The sequence below is a fragment of the Cyprinus carpio genome, chromosome A17 (genome assembly GCF_018340385.1).
Source record: "Cyprinus carpio isolate SPL01 chromosome A17, ASM1834038v1, whole genome shotgun sequence".
NCBI classification, from domain to species: domain Eukaryota; kingdom Metazoa; phylum Chordata; class Actinopteri; order Cypriniformes; family Cyprinidae; genus Cyprinus; species Cyprinus carpio.
In genome coordinates, this window is record NC_056588.1 from 17,923,282 (window position 1) to 17,948,094 (window position 24,813).

Genomic DNA, 24,813 nt, shown 5'->3' on the forward strand with positions numbered 1-24,813 from the left:
GAGAAAAGAGCAGGTTTAAAATTTCTGAGGGGGGAGAGGGAAGTCCGTGTCCTCATTTGGACAAGCGAAGGCCTGTTACCTGCACTTCTATTATGTTCTATTATAATAACTTTACTTCTTTTCTAGTGCAATCCTAGGAAACACCCATAAACTCCCAGTATTTACTTTAAACTGCCCACACAGTTATAGTTTACCATGTAAATATTCCCTAAACAAACTGATTTGGATGTTTACACATAGCCTACAGACAAGAAGCTGTATCCAAATAGGCTCATAAACACAGGTAAGGAAGGCAAGCCTGTGCATGCAGTGCAAACAAGCAGAGCTTATTAAGATTATTCTTATGTTTGTCCATGGTCTGAAGGCTCTGTCTGTAAAGGTTTCCAGTTTTCCATAAAGAGACTGCTAGTAATTGTCTCATTCTTTTTTGTTTACTACACAAGCTGCTCGTTTTATATAGTTTGCTCACAATATAGTGTCTTAATAACATTTCTAGACAAATAAGTAGGGACCAATATAGGTAACAGCATTATTCTGTTGTATTTATTGCAGGACATAAAACTGTTCGGTTAAGTGTTAAAACCCAGAAGAGAATTACCACTTCTGAGTCATGATAGAGTAAAACTGAACTCTGAGAGAAGTAACACTTTTGAATTTACTGTTTATGAGTTTTAGAGCAACAGTTTTTGATTCATGCAAAAACAGCACATTACTGGAGTATGTCAGGTCAACATAAATGACAGTCACAGTGTTTTTATTATTATTATTATTTAAAGTGTGGGTTGTTAACAACTTGCTAAATACAGTTTGTCATAGATATTTTAAAGCGAAACTTGAAAATCTCTTGCCTCTTCACCTCAGAAATGGTTTTAGTCATATAGGCTAAATCTAATTTCCCAGAGGAACCCATGACAAACTAGTGTCTTAGATTGAGGTAAAGTGACATCATGACTGAACAGCTCTATTGTTCTAAATACAATGATGATTTCATGGCTCTTATTCAGAGTAAACACCACATAATTATATATATATATTATATATTATATATATATATATATATATAATAATTATATATTATATATATATTATATATATATATATATATATATAGTATATATATATATTATATATATATATATTTATTTATTTATTTATTTATTTATTTAATTTTTTTTGCGATTGAAAATGAGGCTATATAAGGACAGATATAGGCCTACTGGCTGGTCAGCAGGTTGTTCCATAACACATCTAATTCAATGAAATTATGAGTTACCAGTTGTTAATCTTAAAAACACATACAACCTTTTAAAAGAGTTACAAACTCTTTTACAGAACAAATCAAAAAGTTAAATCTGCATCTTTAAAAGGTATGTGTCTGAATTGTAATTTGTATCACAAAACTAAATTAAAATGAAATAAAACAAACATTTTATATTTTTTAACAGTTTTACTCAATAATCAAATGGAAGGTACGACCGCAAGTGTCCTGTGAACTTTTATTTTGAAGTTCTGTCAACGTCAATCAGTGTGTTTAGGTTTGCGCGCGCTGCAGCGCTCAGCCAATCCCGGCCCTGACAAGAGGGGCACGTCACTCTCTTGCTCCTCGGAGCAGAATGGCGGCTCTTTTGGAATCGTTGCTGCTCGGTCGAGTGGAGTTGAGTTTTTTAATATATCAAATGTTCATTTTAATTTTATTCTATTTTTAACTTCCGTTTTAGTAGTTTTATTTTATTAAACTTATTTATTTAAGTCCATTGCCAAGATATTTCAAACTTTTCTTTCAGTTTTTTTTTTTTTTTCAACATTTTGTTTTATTTTATTTCAACATTTAAGTTACTGAAAGAGTTTTAGTTTCAGTTAAAGATAACACTGATAAAATAATATGAAATGGAGAAATTTCGTACATACAAAATAAAATCCATATTCTTGTTTGCTGTGAGCACACAAGTAACTTGTTTGAGGTTTAGTATTTCATACATGAAGTGTCATACAACTTGCAGAATGTTTTATTTAGTGCGACAGTTTATATATATTTATTATATATAAGTTGTTGTTGTTTTTTTTGGTAGAGAAATTACTTGTTTTTCCAGATAGTTAAATGTAAATGGTTCCATAACTAAAATTTAATCTGTGCATTATTTAGTAGTAGCTGTTTTCTTTTTTTTGGTAGTCAGTGTCTTGGATCATAATTTAACCCTTAATGTTTCTTTTTGTCTTGGGAGATTTATGAATCCCAAAACTTTCCATTCAAGTTCAGCAAAGAGGAGTTTGTGCCTTTCGTATTGAATTTTTTGTGGGATCAGAGCAGTCAGGCTTTGACCCATGGCCCCACCACACCTGCCAAGACCCCCAGCACCTCCAGATCTGTCAGGACTCAGGGCACTTATGATCGGAGAGGGAACAAATCCACACCAGTTCAGGGTCCACGCAGCACTAGTCGAGTCCAGCTCTTCTCTCCGGCCCTGTCTACATCCCCGGTGACCGGCTCTCATTGTTTGAGTGACGTCAGTGCCCTCAGTAGCCCTTCCTTCAGCTCTGTTTGGAGCCCTGCTCCCCTCAACACCCTCTCTGAGCGTCGCTCCGCCCAGCGTCCCAGTCTTGGTGACTTCATGACGTCCCCCCCAGAGGCCCAGCCCCTCCGCACAGCAGCCCAGAGGCCGCAGGAGGAGTGGGGGGTTTGGTGGGTGTGCGTCCGGCCGTCAGATGGGAACTCGCGGTGCTGTGACGGAGGCAGGAGGAGCAGAGGTGTGGGGAGGAATGAACCAGTGTCACCGCCAACACAGGTGCAGCTCAACTTCAATAATTTGTAAGACTTTCCTCCAGTGGGTGCAGCTCAGGCTTCACCAGTGGAAGTGACGAGTCAGTGACTTATAAAAGGGGGAAAAATAGTTTAAAACAAGTTCCAAGTTCTTAGAAATGTATGTACGTTGGTTTTAAAAAACCTTTAAATCAGTTTCAAGAAAATCTTATGCTCATTTACAATGCCAAAAATATGTATTATTTCATTTATATATTTTGTTTCATTTATATATTTAGTTTTATGTATTTAATATAAAAATTTTCTTCATCACAATATCATGACAGTTGTATCACCCTGACATTTTTATGCCATGTCCTCTAAAAATATTAAAGTTATTTTAAATTACTTTTTATCACAAATGAACATGTTCATTATAGTAGAGGTGTATTCAAGTCATTTTATGTATAAATTTCTTTTTTAAAAGTCACTATTAAATCTAAACGTACAATTCTTTTTATAGAATATTTGCAGTGTTTATAATAAATTACATTTATTATAAATATTTAAATGATCTAGTCAGTTCTCAGTGGACAAAATCAAATTACGCGCTACACTTTTTTTTCTCATTTCAGAAGCTGTTAACTCGGATATACTTCATTAGGAAAGAAAAGATGAATGCAATTTCCGGTTCATTCTGATTTTAATGTATGTTTAATAATGAATAAATACATAAAAAAATTGCCTCACATCATTGACCTTGGCAGTAAAATGGTTAGATTCTCTCTGTAACGTAATTTTGCGCATGCTATGAATGTACTAGATAGTGGTCCATATGTATATTCATTGCAATTTCATGATAAATGTATTACCTTTCATATTACAAAAACTTTCTCCTGCTTCTCCAGAGCAACCAAACCTTCACGGAGAATTAACCCAACTCCTGTAAGTGCAGAGCGGCCTAACCTTCACGGAGAATTAACCCAACTGATGTAGCTGGGGTGAAGATGGGCGTTGGAGGTAGTGTTGGTGTGAAAGAGGAGGGTGGGATGCTTAGGAGAGAAAGGAATGTTTGGGTTGTAAGATTTTAGTTTGAATGATATCCTTGTGTTTATCTGTCTCTAATTGCCCTCATCTTCTTTAGGTCTGAACTTGCTCAGCAGACCAGCTCCCCATTGAAAACCACCTCCGCCATCCGTACCCCAACTAAAACAGTGCACAGACAGGGGTCAAAAGTGACCCCTGACCTCCAGTCACCTTGCCCTGACCCTGACAAAGTGACACAGAAATCAGAGTTGGATCTCTTAGCGGAGCTGTATTGTACCTGTATTTCAGGTGAATGTCCTCCAGAGGGTGCTGTATGTTGATCAGACTTTTTTTTTTTTTGAAAATCAGTTATGGAAAGATCAATGTGGTAATTTGCAACTTGCCCATGATCAATGTGGTAATTTGCATATTAACAATATATCTCAATGTGGTAATTTGCAACTTGCCCATTAACAATAAACAATTCAGTCTAATTACTTAATCAGACCGAACGATAATGCCTGAAATTGACTGAAAGGAATATACATATTTTTTTTTTTATAGAAGTGAATGATTTCATTCAGAAGGGATACATTTTTTTTTTTTCATTCAGAATGTGATATATATATATATATATATCTCAGAGAATCTTGAAAAAATAAATAATTTTGCTTTGTCATTACAGGAATAAATTACTTTCTAAAATATATTAAAATAAAAAAAATTTTTTAATGGTAATATTACTGTTTTTTTCCTGTATTTGTAATTTAAATAAATGCAGCCTTGGTGAGCAGAAGAGACATTTGTTTGAAAATCATGAAAAAAAATCTTATCAACCCTAAACTTTTGAACTGTAGTGTATAATTTACATAAGGATAAGAATAACATGAAGCCTATTTTAAATTTTAAAATCATGTGTTTTGCTTCTAGAGAACCTGGTTCCGTGTGTCTTCCTGGAGCTGTTCTTCATGCTGCAGCTCCTGACATCTCGTGGCGTGTCTGTCTCTGAATCTGCGGAATAAAGAAACAGTGTTTCTTTATTTACTTTAAAGTAATGGAAAGCTTATTTAATGTGTTAAACTTTTTGATGTTAAATCATGCTGATGAAATGTCATAAAGATGAGTCGCTTCATAATCCTGCTGTCAGCAGGAGAGTACAGCTTTAAAAAATACATTGCTCATACATTATTCTGTTCTGGAAGCTACATTTTATAACATTTATGATCAGTTACACTGTTATGCTACACTGACTAAAGTCTACGATGATGAATTTGATCTGTGTGCTGTTCATTTATGGTCTTGTAGATGTGCTGCAGAAAGCTTACCTGGGAAACAGACTGTGTGTATTTTTCTGTGAGGGTGTTGGAGAATCAGTCTGAGTAAGTCTGATTGTTTAATTACTGCTCACTGCCTCAAATCCGTCTCAGGGTGCATGACTTTCTGTCTTATCTGCTTGTCAGGTTGGTGTCACACCTGGACAAATGCACACTGCGACTTCTGTCTGAGAATGAGAGAGTCGGGACCTTCTCCTCATCGCTCAGAGATCGTCTGGCACAAGCTCAGGACAGCTGCACAGCTAAAGTAAGCGTTAGTTTAAAAGCAACCAATAAGTCACCTTAGATGCTTATTAATCCCCTCACTTCCTCAGGTGCTCCCCAGTCCACCTTTGTTCGTTCATTCAGTCCCATTCCAGCCCGCCACAGACAACCGCACCAATTTTAGCAGCGATAGGGCCTTCCATACCTTTAAAAAGCAGAGGTACACTGAATGTCAAATATAGTTAAAATATATGTAATGTTTCATGACGTTTATCAGTTTGATATGATTCATTTTGTGTTTTCTGTTAATGTAGGGATATGTTTTACGGGCTTCTCAGAGAATGGGAGGACTCTCATAAGGAACCTGGCTGGGATTTTGAGGCTGCATTAGGCAGTAGAGTCAGGTAACTTTTTTTTTTATTATTATTATTTTTAATGGACATTTTATAGTAAAAAAAAGAAAGTCTTTGCTCTTTTGGTATAAATGATATACATATCCTGCCTAAATCTTTTTTTTTGTAGTTCCCATTGTGAAACTTTTTAATTTATACCCGCAGAACGATGGTCAGTCAGCTCACAGCAGCAGGAAGCCATTCTCACTTTGCTGGACTCTTCCAGAAGCAGCTGATCCAGGTGAGTCACAGTGGCTGATTATTCTCACATCTCATCCTCTATCTGGCCATTTTATATTCTCTCTGTTCCTTTCTCTAGATGTGCAAAGGCCCTTGTGTGCTGGGCTCCTCCAATAATGCCCCTGATGCTGATCTGCTGGGCATGCTGGGAGCAGACAGTCTGGGTCGTCTGAAGCACCTGCAGCAGTGTCTGGTCCAGCCTCAAGGACTCTTTGGTCCCTGCCCTCCACCGTCTTTTCCTGGCCATCAGGAGTTCTTCAAGCACTTCCTTCAAACAGCCAGCTGGTAAGTGATGTTGTCTCAGGCCTTGACACTTTCTGTTAAAACAAGAAGTCCGCAGGACTAATTTGAGTGCTTGTCCATTTGTTTAAATAGTGAATAATTATTTGTTTACATCACAGCAACTGTAATATTACAGTAACTGTAATATTGTGAAATATTATTTAAAACATTGAGAAATAGGAATAAATTACATTTTAAATATGTGATGTAAAGCTGAATTTATAACAGCCATTACTCCAGTCTTCGTGTGTCACATGATCTTTCAGAAATCATTCTAATATGCTGATTTGGTGCTTGTTTGTTATTTTTATCAATGTGGAAAACAGTTGTGCTGCTTAATATTTTTGTGGAAACTGTGATATATATTTTTTCATTCTTCCAGGATTCTTTGATGAATAGAAAATTCAAAAGGACAGAATTTTATTTGACACAGAATTCTTTTATAACTGTATAAATGTGTTTACTGTCAATGCATCCTTGCTTATAAAAGTATTAATTCTTTACAAAATTATCCTAAACTCTATTGTATACCTACTTTATAGCACATTTTGTCATCTGTTAAGAGTACAGTAACATATGGATGGCCTCAAAGCTAATAATAAAGTCACAAAACTTTCATTTTGATTTGATGGATTCTTTAAGCTTATGTCTAATTCCTGTCATCTTTATACTAGCTGTCAGCTTAACCAGCACCTGAAAGATGGTCTGTGTCAGCAGCTGCTGAAGCTAGATGAGGTGTCCATCCTCGCTCCAGACGCCAGCCCTGCCCTGGGAGAGGAGACAGGTGATGGAGACATGGAGCAGCAGGTTAGAGCAGAGAGCATAATATTCACATGCTGTGAAGTAATCAGAGGCGTTGAATGTGTTTAAAACACATATCTGTGGTCTTTGTTTTAGGATGAGAAGCAGCGTTTTTCCACTCTGCTTCTCACGGCTCGACTTCTGGCGCAGTTTTTGAGCTTCATCTCTTTCCTGCCTTACCAGACCACTGAGCTGCCATCAAGAGACATACAGGATGCTGCGATCACTCTGCGGAGCAAGGTACGCATTGTATAAAGTCAAAATTTTATTTTGCCTAGGAGATATTCATTTTTCACAACCTAATTTGTTTTATATATGTGTATTGTCAGAGTTCTCCAGTGCTGGATGTGTGTGCGGTATTGAGGAGTTCAGTGCATCGGAGACGCACCATTCTGACAGTGCACTGGATGGTGGAGTTCCTGTCCATGCTGGATTACGCTGGCCCATTTCTTTCTTGTTACAGGACTGCTCTGTGCCTTCTGCTCCAAATCTACAAGTGAGTTTATCCCATACTGTACATGTAGGGGTGGGCAATATGGCAAAAATATTATTTCAGGAAAATCACGATTCACAATTTTATCATGTTGGTTTTACTATTTTGCAAGTTGTCTGAGCACCACAGCCCAACTAATTTCCCTATTTTGAAAACAAAGCCTTACAAGGTAAAAAAAAAGTAAAATAAAAAAAGAAAATTCTTTAAAAAATCTTCTTTTGTGTTCAGCACAAGAAAAAAATTAATACAGGTTTGGAACAACAGTGAGAGTGAGTAAATAATGAAAAAATTTAAATTTTTGGGTGAACTATGCCTTTAATGACAAGCGGCAGCATGTTTAATGCTATTAGTCTGCTGTCACTGTAAGACCTGCACTTGTCTAATACAGGCACGCATCCATTTTTCTCTCAACTGTTTACTTTCACCTCAGACATAACCAGCTGTGTTTATATGTAAACCATGTGTGTTTCTGACCGTATTAGATGTAAAAGATAACTTAGTCCAGTCAGTAATCATGAGCTTTTTGACAGAATTTTAGTGTATGCATGCTTCAGGTGTATGTGCTAAGAAAAAGAGCATGTCAGAACAACACACAAATGAAATGTTTAACAGGCAAGGCTTTAAAGCACATGCAAATAATCTATTTTGTGATTGCGAATAAGTGCAGTGTGCCGTGAGTGTAAATCTCAGAACTGCAGCTGATAGAATGTGCACTGTAGCGGGATACTACAATATTTCTTCATCCCTACATGCATGTTAAAGATGATCTCTGTTTGTGATTGTGCTGTTAATTATGACTGTGTGTGTGTGTTTGTTTCAAGAGGATGGTATTGGGTCGAGGAGGAGAGCTATGTTACATGAATCAGCTGCTCATGGTGGCAGTTTTGGGTTGGCTCTTCCAGGTGAGATATCTCATTTTAAATGAGGCTTAACTGAAATTGTCCAAAAAATATTTAAATATGTGATGTGGCCTGTTGCTTAATTGCAGAACACAGCTATCTAATTAAATGCATAAAAGCTGATATTTTGTGTACAGTTGGACAAATGACACATCACGCCATGCCATTGTTTATTATAAAGCAGGGGTGACCAAACTCGGTCCTGGAGGGCCAGTGTCCTGCAGAGTTTAGCTCCAACTTGCCTCAACACATCTGCCAGGAAGTTTCTAGTATGCCTAGTAAGAGCTTGATTAGCTGGTTCAGTTGTGTCTAATTGGGGTTGGAGCTAAACTCTGCAGGACACCGGCCCTCCAGGACCAAGTTTGGGCACCCCTGTTATAAAGTCCAAAAATATATTTTAATAAGTTTATGCACCTAAATAGTGATCTGAATCTACTATTACAGTCAAAGCAGGTGTAAATGAAAAGGTAACTGGGTTCTTTTTCACTTATGCTAACAGAAAGAGGTCTGAGTTTGGTAAGCAGCAGCTGAACATCGGCTAAACATGACTGTATTATTTCATAATTCAAGGCATGATGTGACAGTTTGTTTTTGCACACTGTTGAAGATAAGAGCAGTTTTTTTTAATACATTATGAAGTGGTAGTTTGTGGTTCAATGGATCTCAAAACTCACAGTTTGGATCATATTACGGTTTTTGAGAAATGGATCGGATTGTTTTTTGGATCAGCAAGAAAAAAAAGATGAGTATGACTTTGCTTTCCATTTATTACTATTAGCTAAGTACTTCTTTGATACCACAGCAAAAGCTACTAACCTAACTAGAATGTTCAAACACAATTAAAGACAAGTGAACAGCCAGTAAAAAAAAAATCAAATAGACAAATCACAAATTATACAAGTTATAAATAACTTGCGCTGGAATGGTTTAAAATCACTTGAGTGTACAAAACTCACAAATTATACACTTTCACTCTATTATGGTAAAATTTTACAATTAATCCACGGATCACATGCGTGCTGAACTGTGGGGCCTGGTCCGGACGATCAGTTGACCAAATCGTGCAGCCTGGACAAAGAGATGGGTTATGAGCCTGTCAAATCTTTCTATTACTGTCCCTCTTTTAGATCCCTATCTTCCCTGAAGACCTCTTCTTCAGCACAGATCTAAAGGAAGAAGTTAAGGAACTGGAGGATATTACAAGCTCTCAGGGGCTGGTAAGTGGATCACTTATTTTTTGCCCTGGATACATTTAACCTTTTCCTTTAAGGAGGGAAAGAAGTGTTTATCTTTTCTTTTTTTCTGAGTTCACAATGTGTCTAAAATTGTATATTTAATTTTCAGGACACCTTCCCATTAGTGGACCAACAGCTTCTCTACACTTGCTGTCCATATTTAGGTGAGAGTGAACTGTTCGGAAAAAAATATGCCTTAAAATAATGTATTTTACTAAGCTTCAGAAGAAATAAATTCCAGGATGATGGAGGTATCTTTACGTAATTTTTTTGGCAGGGGAGTTTTGTAAACTTCTTGCTGCTTTTGTGGCTGGTAGTACATCCAAGAGTGGAGGCTTAATTCGCAAGATCACCCCCGAATCTGCACCCGTTTACAGCAGAAGCTTCTGGTACGCTGCCAGCAAATGCTTTCCATATGTCAAAAAATTTGAGGCCATGTCGTCCATGTGTGGCCATTCATATTTTTCCATGTGTTTTAACATAGGTTGACCTGGAACAGGCCTTCTTTCACAACCAGCCTCCATCTCTCAGACGGACTGTAGAGTTTGTTGCTGAAAGAATCAGTTCCAACTGCGTCAAACACATCAAGTCAGTCTCCCACCATTTAGTCAGTTTTTTTTTTTTCCTGCATGTTAATCCATGTAAATCCATTAAGATGTTTTCATCATTTCATATTTTCCTAACTCTGTGTGTGGTAGGGCTATGCTTGTGTTGGAGCTCGTGAAGGGTGGGGAGAAAACTCTCTAGAGAGAGCAACTGGGTCAGCAGCTCTCTTCTCTTATTTTATATATATATCATGCTGTTGGACATGTTTTGGACTAGTTGTCCTCGGTCACATCCTGTCGTGATGTGTTTTGCAGTGAGAATGCCCCTTGAGCCATCAGAGTATTACTTCCTCTGGAGACCTCTCCTTCTGTGAGTAAAACAGTCACTATTCCTCAATTCAATCCATTTAACCTCTTAACTGTCACCGTCCCGTATACGGGACGCCTAAGTTTACTTCAATATATTACAATTAAATCCTAATCTAATCATATATATCGCTTCTAAGACCTCCGATATGACCATTAAAAAAATGTAGGAACAGTTAGATTAAGTTATGACAAGAGTGCACCTCAAAACATATACATCATAACAGGGTTCTGACCTTTAATCTTTTTTGCTTCCTTTTACCCTATCACTGTTTTAGCAATCATCATAAATTATATATCATGCTTAAAACTCGTCATTGGAAAACATTTTGAAATCTTGACAGGCGTTTCGTACTTTGAAATCTTTTAGCGAGCTCCTCCCGCTTTGTGGGAGGTGTCATATTCCAAATATATTACGGTCTTTTAGAATCAAAACTTTTCATAGTCTTGACAAAATACATATCGTGGGAAAGGTCTGAGTCTCAAGATTCCATATTTGGTAATTTTGTCATAGACATAATATGAGAGAGAGAAATTGATACATTTGTGACAGAAAAATGCATTAAAAAAATTCAATGGAGTTTTGAATGGCACGTGGCTGTTTGTGGTATAACGCCTAAACAAAATTGCATAGGAACCTAATTTTTTATTATATCAACTTCAAATTTGGAACACAACTTATTTAGAATATGGCTTTAAATTTATAGCAATTTTGGATTAAAACATATTTGTTTTATTTATATAAAATAATAAAAATAGTACAGTACAACAGTAAATTTAAAGGATAACTTTTTTATGCTTTCATTTTTTGAAATGATTTCACTTCTGCAATAATCTGCAGACTGTCTTCTTTAAAAAGAGACCAACCTTTGGTCTGTACTCAAGTGTTTATGAATTATAACAATTTAAGATTGAATAGTGTACTTTCACGTCTATGTTCAAAAAGGGGGGTGACAGTTAAGAGGTTAAAACCCTGTTGCAAAAGAGAGATATGCTCAAACACAGCGTTTGTCTTGGGTGTACAATGTTGTACAGTAATACTATCAAGTTCATTTATTTACTTTGCGATATAATTAATATTTTGTGGTGTGGTTTAGGTCCTTACCACTGCTGAGAGCATCACAACTCGTTTGGCTACAGAAAAGGCTTGCTGCTGGCTCTCCTCCAACATCACAAGTAGTGAAGCCTAATTTTAGTGAAGTTTTAAAATGGCAAATGCTCCATTACTAATTTTGTAGCATGTTTTAAAAAAAAAAAAAGTAAAATAAGGATCTGAAATATTCATGTTTGAATTTATCCCTCAGCACTGCTGAAGAAGGAGTGGAACAGTGCGTTTGAGAGGGTGCTCTTCTGGAAAAGTTTCTAGTTCTGTGGGCTCGGACTCCCTCTCCACCTCTGCACCTTCTCCTCAGTGAACCCACTTTGACTGCTATTTCTAGTGCCACAGATAGTGAGGTAAAACTGCTGATCAGACCTGTTGCATCCTTATCCTGTGTGCAGTTTGTGGATATATTGCTGTATATTTTTGTGATTTAAATATTATTTTAGTATTATTTATATACTGTTATATACTGACTTTATTTATATTTTCAATGTTCACTTTCATAGTAGCTTTAAGTTTTAATAATTTTTATAAATTTTTTACAAATATTTCTATATATATTTTTATTTCAATTTTAGTATTTTTAGTATTTAATCTTATTTCAGTTAGTTACATTTCAAGTTTTCAAGTTTTTGTATATTTAATATTTGTGTGTTATTATTTTATATTGGCTTTATTTACCAAAAAAGATTTTTAATAGGTTACCAATATATAAATAAATTAATAGTTTTAACAACACTGGTGATTAAACAGTGCTTTGTCCTTTACTATTACAGAGGTCTGACTACCTGTTCCTGATAAGAAAGCTAATAGAGACGGGTCTTTTAGGAGAGGAGGAAGTGGGCACCAACTGGCCAAAGTTGTCTACGTTATCTAGGCCAGAGGTTATTGCTTCTTTTTACATATGATGTGTTTTAGAGATAGCAAAACATTACATTCTGATCCTGGAGTCCTCACAGATCACTGTCTGATAGCTTTTCTCATTTTTTGTTGTTGTAGTATTTTGTGGAGTTTTTTCGGCTGTTTTTTGTGGCCCAGTTCCCATTGCCTTCACTGCCAAACCACAGGGACATACTGCAGGTCTCTCAGTGACCACTAAGGGGACGCACGAGTCTACATTACCAACTGTACACATGAATCCCAGCCAAACACTATTGTATTAACAGCAACAAGTGATGCATATTTGAACAAAAGAATGAATGTTTACTCCTACAATATATATGATTTTAAAAATATTTTAAAGTCTTATTTATTGTTAGTTGCAAGGAGAATATTTGCTGCTTAAGAATGCTAAATTGATAAGATTGTTACTGACAGTTTATAAACCTTTAAATCACATTTTGTGGGGACATTTTAGCAGGGCTTTGCCAGTGTTCACTTATACTGCCTCACAGTAGAACGGGATAAAGACCGTTCACTGTGCTATTTATTTGTTTTAAGTGTGTGTAAATGTTTTTCTGTTTGTTTGTTGGTGAGTATGTCTGTTTTGTATGTGTTTCCTAGTTTATATTTGCGATACATTTGCACTTTGCTCATGTAGGACGGTGTTTTCATCTTTTTAATGCTAACCTATCTAATGTAATAAAATTTAATTTTGTGAATACGTCTAAATATATCTCTCACGTGTTCTTTCGTGTAGCTCAGCTGGAGTCCATGTGCAAGGCTGCACTTCTGACAAATTGTGTGGGAATTGACCATTTTAAAATGGAAATGAATAACAACAGGGAAATTTCTACAGAGAATGTTCACGTTTCCCTGTATACAAAGGAATTACTCCTGTGATGGTAAAGCTGATTTTTTTTTTGTTCAATGTTGAAAAACATTTGTGCTGCTTAATTTTGTGGAAACAGTGATAACGAACAGAATTCAACAATAAAGCACTTATTTGAAATAGATAATTTCTGTAATTTTTAACTAATTTAACGCGTCCTTGCTGGATTAAAGTATCAATTAGTTGTAGAAAAAATTTAAACATTAGCGTATATGCTTTTAAAAGCGGAAAAACAACTGTCCTAACTAGAGTACATGGGATTATAGTAAAGCAGAAACTTGCAGTTAACGCGTGCCTTCGCCTTTGTTTCTTTTTCCCAAGTTTCCTACTATGGCAATGGCTTGGCTCATGAATATTAAAGACTTATTGACGTTGCTTCGCAGCTCAATTAATAGTTGAGCCACGCCTTATTCAAAATATGATTCGTTCAGCGAATCAGTAAGTACCGTTTGAAATGACGTCATGATGCTCGCCTAATATTCATGAGCTAATCCTTCGCTCATGAATCGTAAGGATTCGTAAACCTCCCCACGAGTAGAGAGACGGCAGGAAGTTCCAGCTCAGTTCAACTGCGGCCGCAGCTTAATGATGTGCTCTGTGATTGTCTAGCCGATATCAGTAACATGACCCGAAAAACTTGTTATAGGTTCCCTCGCTCTTCTCGGGAGAATTCAGTGCTCTGAAGGGATTTAAATGGACTCTAACGGACAGCTGAACTTCAATTCATCGTTTCTCTCCGCCCGGTGTCAAACGAATGGCAAACGTCAAAGTCGCGATTCGAGTCCGTCCGCTGAACTCCAGGTATGATAAGCTTAAAGGAATCCTATATTGTATTAATTTACTGTAAAACTAAAAAGCGCATGATAAAAAACTACTGATTAGTGTCACGTGGAGTTCATAAACAGCCTTGAGTTGTTGGTGCTGTTGCTATGTCTGGGAATAGACCTTCGCTGACAGCCGACTGAAACAAATAAAACTATTTCGTGAGCTCTTTACACATCTCATCACATTGCAAATCTATATAATGTAATATAAGTAATTTTAACTTTTAACACGTCAATCTAGAAATAAAAAATAAATTATAGCATATTTAAAAAAAAATCCAAGCATGCCTGAAATATATAATGCATAAGCATTGTATACATGCAGTTAATGCATAAGCAGTGCATGTGAAGTTGTATTGAGCAACATTGTTTTTGTTACACTGTAAATGTATTATAATCTCCTTGAATCCTCTTAAAACCCCTTCCCTCATAGGTACTGATACTGTATAAATTTAATATCTTCTTTGTGTCGTTTTTACAGAATTGCATTAAATGTTAATGCATGTTGCATCTGTAAAATCTAATGGATGTGGTTTGCTTTAACTTTTTAAAAAGGGGGTTATCCAGCTATCCGAACAGAGTTTGCCCCATGAGAGCCCACTGCCCCACCCTCCAGCGTTAGCCATCATTTCTACAGTAACTTATGTGGGTGCTGGACAGTGGGGTAGAGAAACTCCTCCCAGAATGACTCCTCCAGAAGCTGTGTGTGCATGTGTTTGGCCGTAGCCGCTGACCTCGACATTTAAAGAATCTCCCTGAAGTGTGCATCACAAAGGATGCCTTCATGGCTTCCCGTCTCTATTGTTCAAATGAAGATGGCCTTTTAATAGGCAGCCGTTGGTATTATGGGTATGTGCATAATAAATATGTGACTTTATGCACTTTGTGCTTTTGTAAAATGCTATATTATTGAAATAATTAGTCTTTTTTCTGACTTCAGAGTTTTTGCTGGAAACAAACTAATACTAATTGCTGCAGATGGCAGGAATTGTGTGGGAATAGCACAGAAATCCAAGTTTGTTCTCCTCATAATGAGAGTTATTATTTTTTATTTCCAGTGATTATGTTATAAAATGCACCTTCTCCAGGCAAAAGGACACACACACACTGATAGGCGAAGCAGGCACTTGTGGTTGTGGGTAGGGCCTCCATTCATCACTGGTAGAGTGAAACAGACCCACGTGGAACTACAAAAGCTAAGAGTTTCAAAACAAGCTCCCAGCATTCAGTAGATGAGTCCATTGCATGAAGGTTTGTAACATCAGCTGCATTATCAGCACCAAACAGAACTGGAAAATAGCTCGATACTGAGCACTTCTGAAAAATAAAAAAGGGATATATAATTGTCTTTGCAAAACTTGCTCCCATGATACTAGGGCCTTATGAGTGGTTGCTAGGGTGTTCCAAAATAGTTTTTAGTGTACATCTATGTTTTCTATAGGTGGTTGGTTGCTTATTAAAAATCAAACAGAGTCAACCCATCCTCAAGGATGTAGCAATTTTTCTTATACTTTTAAAAAAAATTGCCTGTTTATTATTTGCCAGTTATTATTGGTACTTAATTGTTCTAATTATTATAAATGTTGGAGACAATATTTTTGGGGAAAACATGATACATATTTTTTTTTATTCTATGATGAATAAAAAAGTTCAAAAGAACAGAATTTATTAGAAGTCTGAATCATTTTATAACACTATAAATGTCTTTACCGTCACTTTTGATCAAGTTAATGTATTCTCGCTTAATAAAAAGCTTTTGAATGGTAGTGTATCATGCTTTCCACAAAAAAAAAAAGTTTTCAACATTGTTAATAATAATAAGAAGAACTGTTTCTTGAACACCAATTTAATTTTTATGTTGTTATTAATTATTATTATTTTAATAATTCATTTAAGTATGACGAAACCTTTCCCAGCCTCCTCACATTGTCAGAGTTCAGATTTGTACACAGCCACGTGAAAATACTCGAGGTTTTCATTCTCTTGCATCAGTTTTATCTGAAACCTGATACTGGAGAGATTGCACAGCTGTCCCCGCTGCTCTCTCACACACTGACACACATATCCTGCACGCTCACGCACACACCTGCTTCAGCCCAGCTGTGCGGCTCATGGAGGAGTTTACAGAGGTCTGTTTTCATTTGAATCTGACCTTCTTCTCTTGCGGTGCAGCAGAGCTGTGCAGACGAATCCTCCAGACCCCCGGCCTCTCACTCCACTGCCCTGAATATGGGTCTGGATATGATCACAGCCAAATAAACACACCTCTGAGGATTCTAGAAGGTTTATGGTTAACCTGGAGCGAATCAAACCATGCAATATAAAAACAAAAAATGTGAAATATCAATTAAGAACTCTATTACCTTGGGGGAAAATATAAGTGAAGAAATAAATTTTTTCAGGATTGTTTGAATAGAAAGTTTAAAAGAACAGCATTTATTTGAAACAGAAATCTTTCATAACGTAAATTTACTGTCACTATTGATCAGTTTAATCCATCCAATTCAACATGAGCATTTTTTGCCTTCATATTTCAAATTTCTAGGTCATATTTGACACTTTAAATGGCCTTTTCCCCTCGAGCCTTGGTTAATTTCTGACACTGTTAACTTGTTATTCTGAACATAACATTCTACACTCTCACACGTTCAGTCCTGAATGAGCCTTTAGCCTGTTTTATACTTCGGGGGCCATTGAATGCTTGAATCTAATTGGCTGACGAACGTTCTGAGGTGTGCAATTATTTTCAGGGAAACGCACGGCGAACGTAGTTCCAGGCAGTTCTCTTGACCGCATTACAGTTTCATATCACTTCGCATATTAAAACTGTAATAACGGAAATTAAAGGACTAACAAAAACAACAACATGACTGACGATTTTCCGAAAGTAAATACACATGACATTTCTCACTGGTAGTTATGTAATAACAGCGCTGTTTAGAGACGCTGCTCCAGAACACTGTTGAGGGACAATGCAAGGGGTAAGTCTGATTTTCACAAGATCTCTCTCTATCTTTCTTTCTTTTTTTCTGTGTGTCTGTGTCTCTCTCTTTCTTTTTATTATATTTTTTTATATCATTAGAATGCTATTAATGGCTCAAGCTCTGTTACCAGCTTTAAAATGATGTTTCGGAACTAGCAAAAGAGGTGTTTGGGTGAGATGCGGAAGAAATAATCCTACTCACAATAGTGATTTAAGTGAAAAACCTGGCAAATACCTTTAAATATATCATCTGATCGATGTCTTGAGGTGTGGTAACTGTAGTATAAGCGGAATAATGCATGCATGAAAATGCTAATGGAGTTGTGACGATTACGTAAGTAATAATTGACTCCGCTTCGTGTCGTAGCCGCATCACTACCTCGGGTGTGCATTATTTTTCTAATAATTCAACGACTCGTTATCAATTATTTCTTACTCAACAGTCACAAACTTTTAATAAGGCACTAGTTTATAAAAGTTGTACTGTAAATGTTTACTTAGCGGTGCTCTGTGCAGCGTCTTGAATGTCAGTCTGTTTATTTTTGTTCTGCAGAGAGAGTCTGGATGGAGGACGATTTGCTGTACAATTGGAAGACAAAGTGGTGAGGGTACGAAATGTCAAGGTAGGTCCATTTTTGTTGTTTTTTTTGTTTTTGTTTGAATATTAGTTCATATTTATAATTAAATATTTAGCTTTTTTTTTAATTTTATGGTGCCAGAATGTGGCTGCTTTTTTTTTTAATTGCACAAGGAATTGGCAGTTGTTGACATGGTTGTAAGAGTTCAAAGAGGAGGTTGTGTCAGCGTGCTCACAGTATCTCAGCAACAGGAAGTTTATAGTTAAAATTATTTTCTTCCTGCTGGATTTCTCACTTGTTTATTTATGCCGCGTATGAACTACATAAACATATTTGATTGCAGAAGCAGCATGCCATTATCGCCTTCCTCTTTACACATGAAATCCCCAAAGAGCTAAACAAACAGCACCCGTACCTTACACTTTCTAAAATCATTCCACACCTCATTCTTCACTAAACTAAGAGCTCCAAAACCTGATCGGTGGGATGTTTGCTGATTCTGGACCAAATAGTGTGGTGATGTCTACAGGCACTACAGGCCAAAAAAAATAAAAAAAATATATATATATATATAGATATATATATATACACTATTTTTTCAAATGTTTGGCTTTTATTCAGCAAGGAGGCATTAATTTGATCAGACGTGACAGTAAAGACTTTTAAAAATCTATTTCAAATGAATGTATCTGATATCTGTGAGACTCATGTATAGATTACATTCTTCCTTCTGAAGCAGGAAATACTCCCTTGCATTCAGTGCTTGATTAATGGATTAATGAAATGGTAGAAGCCACATCTGGTCTAGAGTTCGACTGATTGGGTTTTTTCTATAGCCGATGCCGATGTTAGAGGTCAGGGTCAGCCGATGGCCGATATGTGCTGCCGATTTTTTAGGGCCGATATCTTGAAGTTTTCCCCTTCATTTATGCTAAAATGTCACACTAATAATAAGTGGATATTTCTAAACTTATCATCATTTATTAAGCACTGACTTGAACCATCTCTCGAATCTTAGAAGTCATCATTACATAAAAGTTTTAGAGCATCAAGCAGAATTTTTCAAGTTTGTTGGAACATAAATGTAAACTTAAATATACATTTAAATAAAAGAAATAAAATTTTATAAATAGAAATCAGTGCTGCAAACACACTAGCAACCAGCAACATTTATGTTTGGTATAAATGACAAAGAACATCTAAAGTGCATTCTAACTTCAACATACATCGCAGTCTGTTCATTATTTTAAGTACAGTTATAAAAGGTTACACTGGTCAGTTTAAATAGACCGTAGTATACCGGTCCAGATGCATGCCAAGGACGTCTTTTTTGCTCATATGAAGAGGATGATCTTTTTTAGTTTACATTTAAAAAAAAAATTAAAAAAAAATTATAGTTTAACATTCAGATACATTGCGAATATGGAAAAGGATGTGCAGAACGAGACGTGAGCAACAACCTCCAAATACATCTAGCCAAACCCGCGCTCGCTCGCGGTCATAATACTCGCATAAAATGTTTAATGTGAAAAAAGCGGTTTCGTGACTGCACAGCCACAAGCGCCACAGTTACGTTTGGGATCATTTATTTTTAATACTATAGTGTCATTTGAAAACATTGCAACTGCGTATTAAAATACAACAACGAGCACCACAAACCCATTTAAAGAGGGGCGTTCAGCGGTCTGTGTCAACTAAGTAAAATGATCTCAAATGACAGCGCGCTCCCTTCATTTGATCAAATGATCATAATCACATATCTTCATTTTACAGTCCTGCTACTAGCATTTTATTCAGACTTAAATCCCCTTTAATTCGGGTGAGAAAGCTTTTTTTTCCGAGTGGCTTTTGCACATAATAATAATACCGCTGCAGACGCATTTTGCAACATTAAGGTTATTAATTGATTGTTAATTTAAACGACGATCGATCATGGAAATGATCAAATATTGACATCCCCTAAATGCAAATGAGTTGGATGGAAACTTGGCTATTGTCTGCATCAAACCATGCTTCCGAACAAATGTCATTCACCGTTCTGTGCTGCTCCAAGACAGCTGTCTCTCCGAGCACGGTGCTGTCTGTGAGCGGGGCGGAGTAACGGAGCCCTCGATCACGCTGCAGTGTTTGTGAGAACTGCCACCTGCTCCACTCATTTATCTCCCAGGACTGTTGTTGAATCTTCAAAAGTTTTGGCTTACATGCGGCAGCAGCACTTTCCCACCGCACCAATAACAGCTGCCCGCCGACGTGCCTGAATTTAAATCGGCGCTACTAAACATGGATATCGGCCGATGCCGATATATTAAAAAATGACAAATATCGGCCCGATATATCGGCCGAGCGATATATCGGTCGACCTCTAATCTGGTCACCTGCTGCGAGCACGAGAGCAAGCTAAAGCCTTACTTTCCACCAGTTTTTTAAAGAAAGTAGGAAGGAAAGACAATACAAATTTAAAGAAAGTAGGATGGTTTTCAAGGGAAAAGATGGGCTGACAAACTGTATTATTTGTTCATGCTGCACACATTAAAGCATAAGTGGTTTATGTTCAGATCATTGTTTGGTTTGATACTAGTGTCCTGGGGCAGAGAGCAGTCACATTCACCGAGTGATGAATGCCACGAGCCCAGTGTGTCAGTCGGCAGAATCTCATTTAAAGTGAATGAGAATCCAGAGGTCCAAGAAAGTATGAAAGATGCAATATTATATCATTATCCTTTGTTCAGATACATATGTTGAAACAATCATAATGTTGTCAGAGCAAGCCGTTAACACAGATGTTTTGACACGTTGACTATACTACAGTTTAATGTACAGTATTGTGATATTTAAAGTTAAGTGAAAAGTAGTGCATGTTACCCAAATCAGCATGTTATGAAGCTAAGTTTAATAGTTAAAATAGTTCAGTAGCTCAACTGAAAATGAACAGTCATCATTTACTCACCCTCGTGTCAGTCCAAATCGGTTTAAATTTGTTTCTTCTTGAGAACATAAAAGAAGATATTTTAAACATTGTCTAACCAAACCGTTTTAGTGACCATTGGACAAAAATAAATAAATAAATACAAACAAAACATTTCTCAAAATATCTTCATACAGGCAGTGTTATTTTAGTATATTATTTGTATTTTAAAATACCTTTGTATTTTTATATTTTCAGTTTTAAGTTTTAGTAATTTTGTTATGTGCTGTTGTCATTTTTATTTTTAAATATCTCTAGAAATATTTCTATAATTTATTTTTATTTCCGTTTTTTTTTTTTGTAATTTTAGTACTAATTTTACTTCCTTAACTTATTTTAGTAAATTGATCTGGCAGCATTCCTAATTTATGCTTAAGTTAGATGGAAATAACTAAAACTATTCAGAACTATTTCATTAATTGAAATAAAGGCATAATAATTTCAAATATAAATAGTAGATGGAAAAAATTTAACTTTTTCCAACTACTGTTTATATTTTAAATTGCCTTTATTTCAATTAATGAAATAATTTTTAATAGTTTTAGCTAGAATACAGATTTGGAACAACATGAGGGTGAGGTTTTTTTTTTTTTTTTAGATAAATTATCCCTTTTAGTGCAGTTCTAGAGGAGCTGTTAGATCCAAGAAGAGTGAATGAAAGCTAAATCTTTTGCCACTTTTTTGAGAAGCGGTCCTATAAATGTTTGAACGTTTAAGCCACAATAAAAAATGTGTGAATGTCATTGTTGATAGTGCTTTTAAATGTTACGTGTGTAGGTAACAATGCTTTTGGGACAAATGGAATTAAAATAGTGCTTACAAAGTGCTCATGTTTCATAATGTTTCGGGAAACCATGCCTGATTTTGGGTATTATTATCGAGCCTAAATATAACAGTGCTGAGTGCAGTGTTAGGGCTCATTAGTAAAGCTGTGGGCCATATTGTGAGGTCATTAAGTCAGCTGTGGGATAGCATTTGTGTGAATAATTACACACCAGAGCCGCAAATGTAACGTTGTCTGGGTGACAGGTTGGCAATGCCCAGGCATGATTCTGCACGCTCCTCCAAATGCACTCGCTGTGTCGTGAAGATCTGTTTGACTGGGCGAATAATGAGCTGAGATATGCATGATCGCTGTTTGCTGAGATCTGGGTAATAACTTGATGCTGACAGTCGGGTCATGCTCGGATGCTCATGTCATTTGTCTCCCAGTCTAACTACTTCCTAACTGTTGCTTTTGAGCCCACTGAAGAGTATCCCAGGCGTAAGCTGCAGGCACACAGCCTTGCTTCTTGGCATCAGTGTGCTGTAACATTATTAGTGGAAAAACTGAGCACATATAGGGCTGGTCTCCCAGTAACTGATTAAATGGACTAAATAGATTTTCAATGGAAAATCACTTTTCTCAATAAAGTGTAATGTAGTTTGTAGCAGCACTTCATCAGAAACAATCATAATGAAGAGTTAACAGCTATCATGAGAAAATGGTAAAATATAAAACTTGGCTGGGTGGATAACGAAGTATGTGAAAGGTCTTCAATCATTTCAACAGAAAACATGGTATCACTGGCGCCAGTGACTAGTTATGCGATGTAATATGATTTGTTTTAGCGAAGTTGTTAAATATCACTACTGCTCATAGTTGGAGATTTCAGCACACTGCTAACCCTGAGTATTAAACTTAAGAATGATACCTTAAAATGTGTGGCTTGTTGAGGAGAGCTCTAGTATTGCTTTTTAGCTTCCACCTAGCAACCACAGAGCAATGCAGTAAAAACACCTGAGCTTACGCTACACTCACGTCATACGTCATCCGCTGGACGCACTCTCTCATGAACGTGCGTACGACAGTTAGCGGAAGCTAGAGATTACGGTTTATAAAGTTGTAAATATTAATCTTTTTCTTACACAAATGCATCACTTCACTTTAGAACGGCCTTTATTAACCCCCCGGAGCCGTATGGAGCACTTTTATAATGGATGGATGCACTTTTTTGGGCTTCAAAATCTTGACCACTATTCACTGCCATTATAAAGCTTGGAAGAGCCAGGATATTTTTTTTTTAATATAACTTCAGGGTGAGTAAATCATGGGGCAATTTTCATTTTCCATGCAGTGCAATTTATATCTTTCATTCTATGTAATTTCAATCTAGGTCTGTAAGTTTGTCAGGAAAATAAAAGGGCCATTTTTGAAGAGTTTGAATGTGCTCTTGTAGCCTGACGTGAGTGGGAACCTATGTTCGAACAAAACATCTGGAAATAAGCAAAACAACAGAGAAGCAAAATAGTTAAGTGACCTTCAGACGCCATGTTCATTATTTACAGCAATTATCTGATATAAATTCGATCTCAATTTGAATAATAAACAGAAGTTATTACACCACGACCTGTGTGACGTTGATCGTGATGGTGACATCATATATGTGGTTAGGTAATTTCTCCAACAATTCATTATACTAAGGTAGTTAAACAATGAGATGAGTCGAGAATTATTCGAGAAACGCAACACAGAATGGCACTGTGGCAGCAAAGAAGCACCACTCTTCAGAAAATGTGGAAATTTGGTTTATTCTGCTAACCATCTTCAATGTATCTTTTTTATTTCTCTGTGTAGTTGGAGGGGCGTTTGGACGGGCGATCGGAGGGTCTGACTGACTCTAGGGAGAAGTTTCTGGAGTTTGGGTTTTGTTTTGCTACTTTGATTTCTGCTACTTGGTCTGGGTGGAGTCTGGTGCATGCTACTGGTCCGTGGATCCAGCGGCTCCCAACTATGCATCACAAGAGGTCGGTGTGTTTTGTTTCTCTTTTGTGTTTGTTGTAGTTTTCGTTGGTTGATTATGGTGGATGTTCATACTGTTTTGTGTATCTAGTGTGTCCTGGGTGAGAACTGCAGGATGATAGCGTAATCAAAACCTTTGACCCACTAGAAAAATGTCTGAGGAAATATTATCCCTCAACAGAATCAAAACACTGCTCAGTGTAGAAGATATTACATCATCTCTGTGAAAGGCAGTCTTCACCTCCCTGCATAATCTGAGATTGAGTTTATTTTAACCTTTGTGTGGGTGTGCAAAATTGGCTGGATGATTAAGGCCAGAAACATACACTTAAACAAGTACACAAATGTAGTTGTGAAAGCTTAACCAACACCCTTATATAGGGAATATTTTTACTTGTAAAAGTTCTACTGCTCTGCATAGCAAACCCTCCTGCAATGATGAGAATGCAAAACGTACTTGTATTGTGTTTTAAAACCTATTGTTTGTGTAAAATTGACCTTTTGGCTGCACTTTTTTTGTGTTCACATGCTTATAGTTCATAATTTGTTTAAAGGCCTGTTCACACATAGAATGATTATTATAACAATAACTATATTATCATCCATACCAACACAAGTTATGTCAGTTTTTGTTTCAGTAGTTGATGTTGTTGTGGTTGTTTTGACAAAGTTTGTAGGAAGTTATTTGATGTTTGATTTTTAATGTGTGTGTGGTTTATTGATGATGTTGTGTTTTTTTGACATAGCAAACGTGGAGTGGATTACTGAAACTGTGAGATTTTATTGACATAGCAAACACTGAAATCAAATGAAAACAGTTGGGATTACTTTATCACAGACAGCAACTGTCGGTTAACGCACCCTCCAAAAACTTGTTTAGTTTAAAAGTAGACATGTCAGGCTCTATAGATATCTCTCTCATGTCTCTTCGTTGACATTCACTGAGTTCATGGAAGAAAGTTATTTCAAATTTAAGAAGTTGGAGCATTCCAAAAACATGCAGGATCTTTCTTAATAAATTGTGATCAAAGTTCATATTGATTAAAGTGAGTTGAATTTATGTTTGTTGGTCAGTTAATCTTCTCCTCAGTCACACCCTGGTCAGAGTGTCTTTTGTCCACATTGTTGAAAGTCACACCCTGGTGAGCAGAGTGATGTCCCCACGCACAGAGGATGATGACCCACGCCTTGTGATGACCCACGCACAGAGGATCTTTCTCTTCTCTCACTTCCTCTCTTTCAATTTTGCCCAGT

At 36.6% G+C, this 24,813-nt stretch overlaps 1 long non-coding RNA gene and 1 pseudogene across 1 annotated transcript; both read left to right on the top strand.

The window, feature by feature from the left end:
• The first annotated feature begins 981 nt into the window (after positions 1-981).
• LOC109055799 lies at positions 982-12,564 on the top strand (annotated as a pseudogene).
• Positions 12,565-13,954: 1,390 nt separating this feature from the next.
• Positions 13,955-23,471, top strand: LOC122148186. Its single transcript, XR_006162167.1, has 3 exons — positions 13,955-14,228; positions 17,788-17,857; positions 23,395-23,471. It is a non-coding gene; the product is annotated as an uncharacterized LOC122148186 (long non-coding RNA).
• Positions 23,472-24,813: the final 1,342 nt, after the last annotated feature.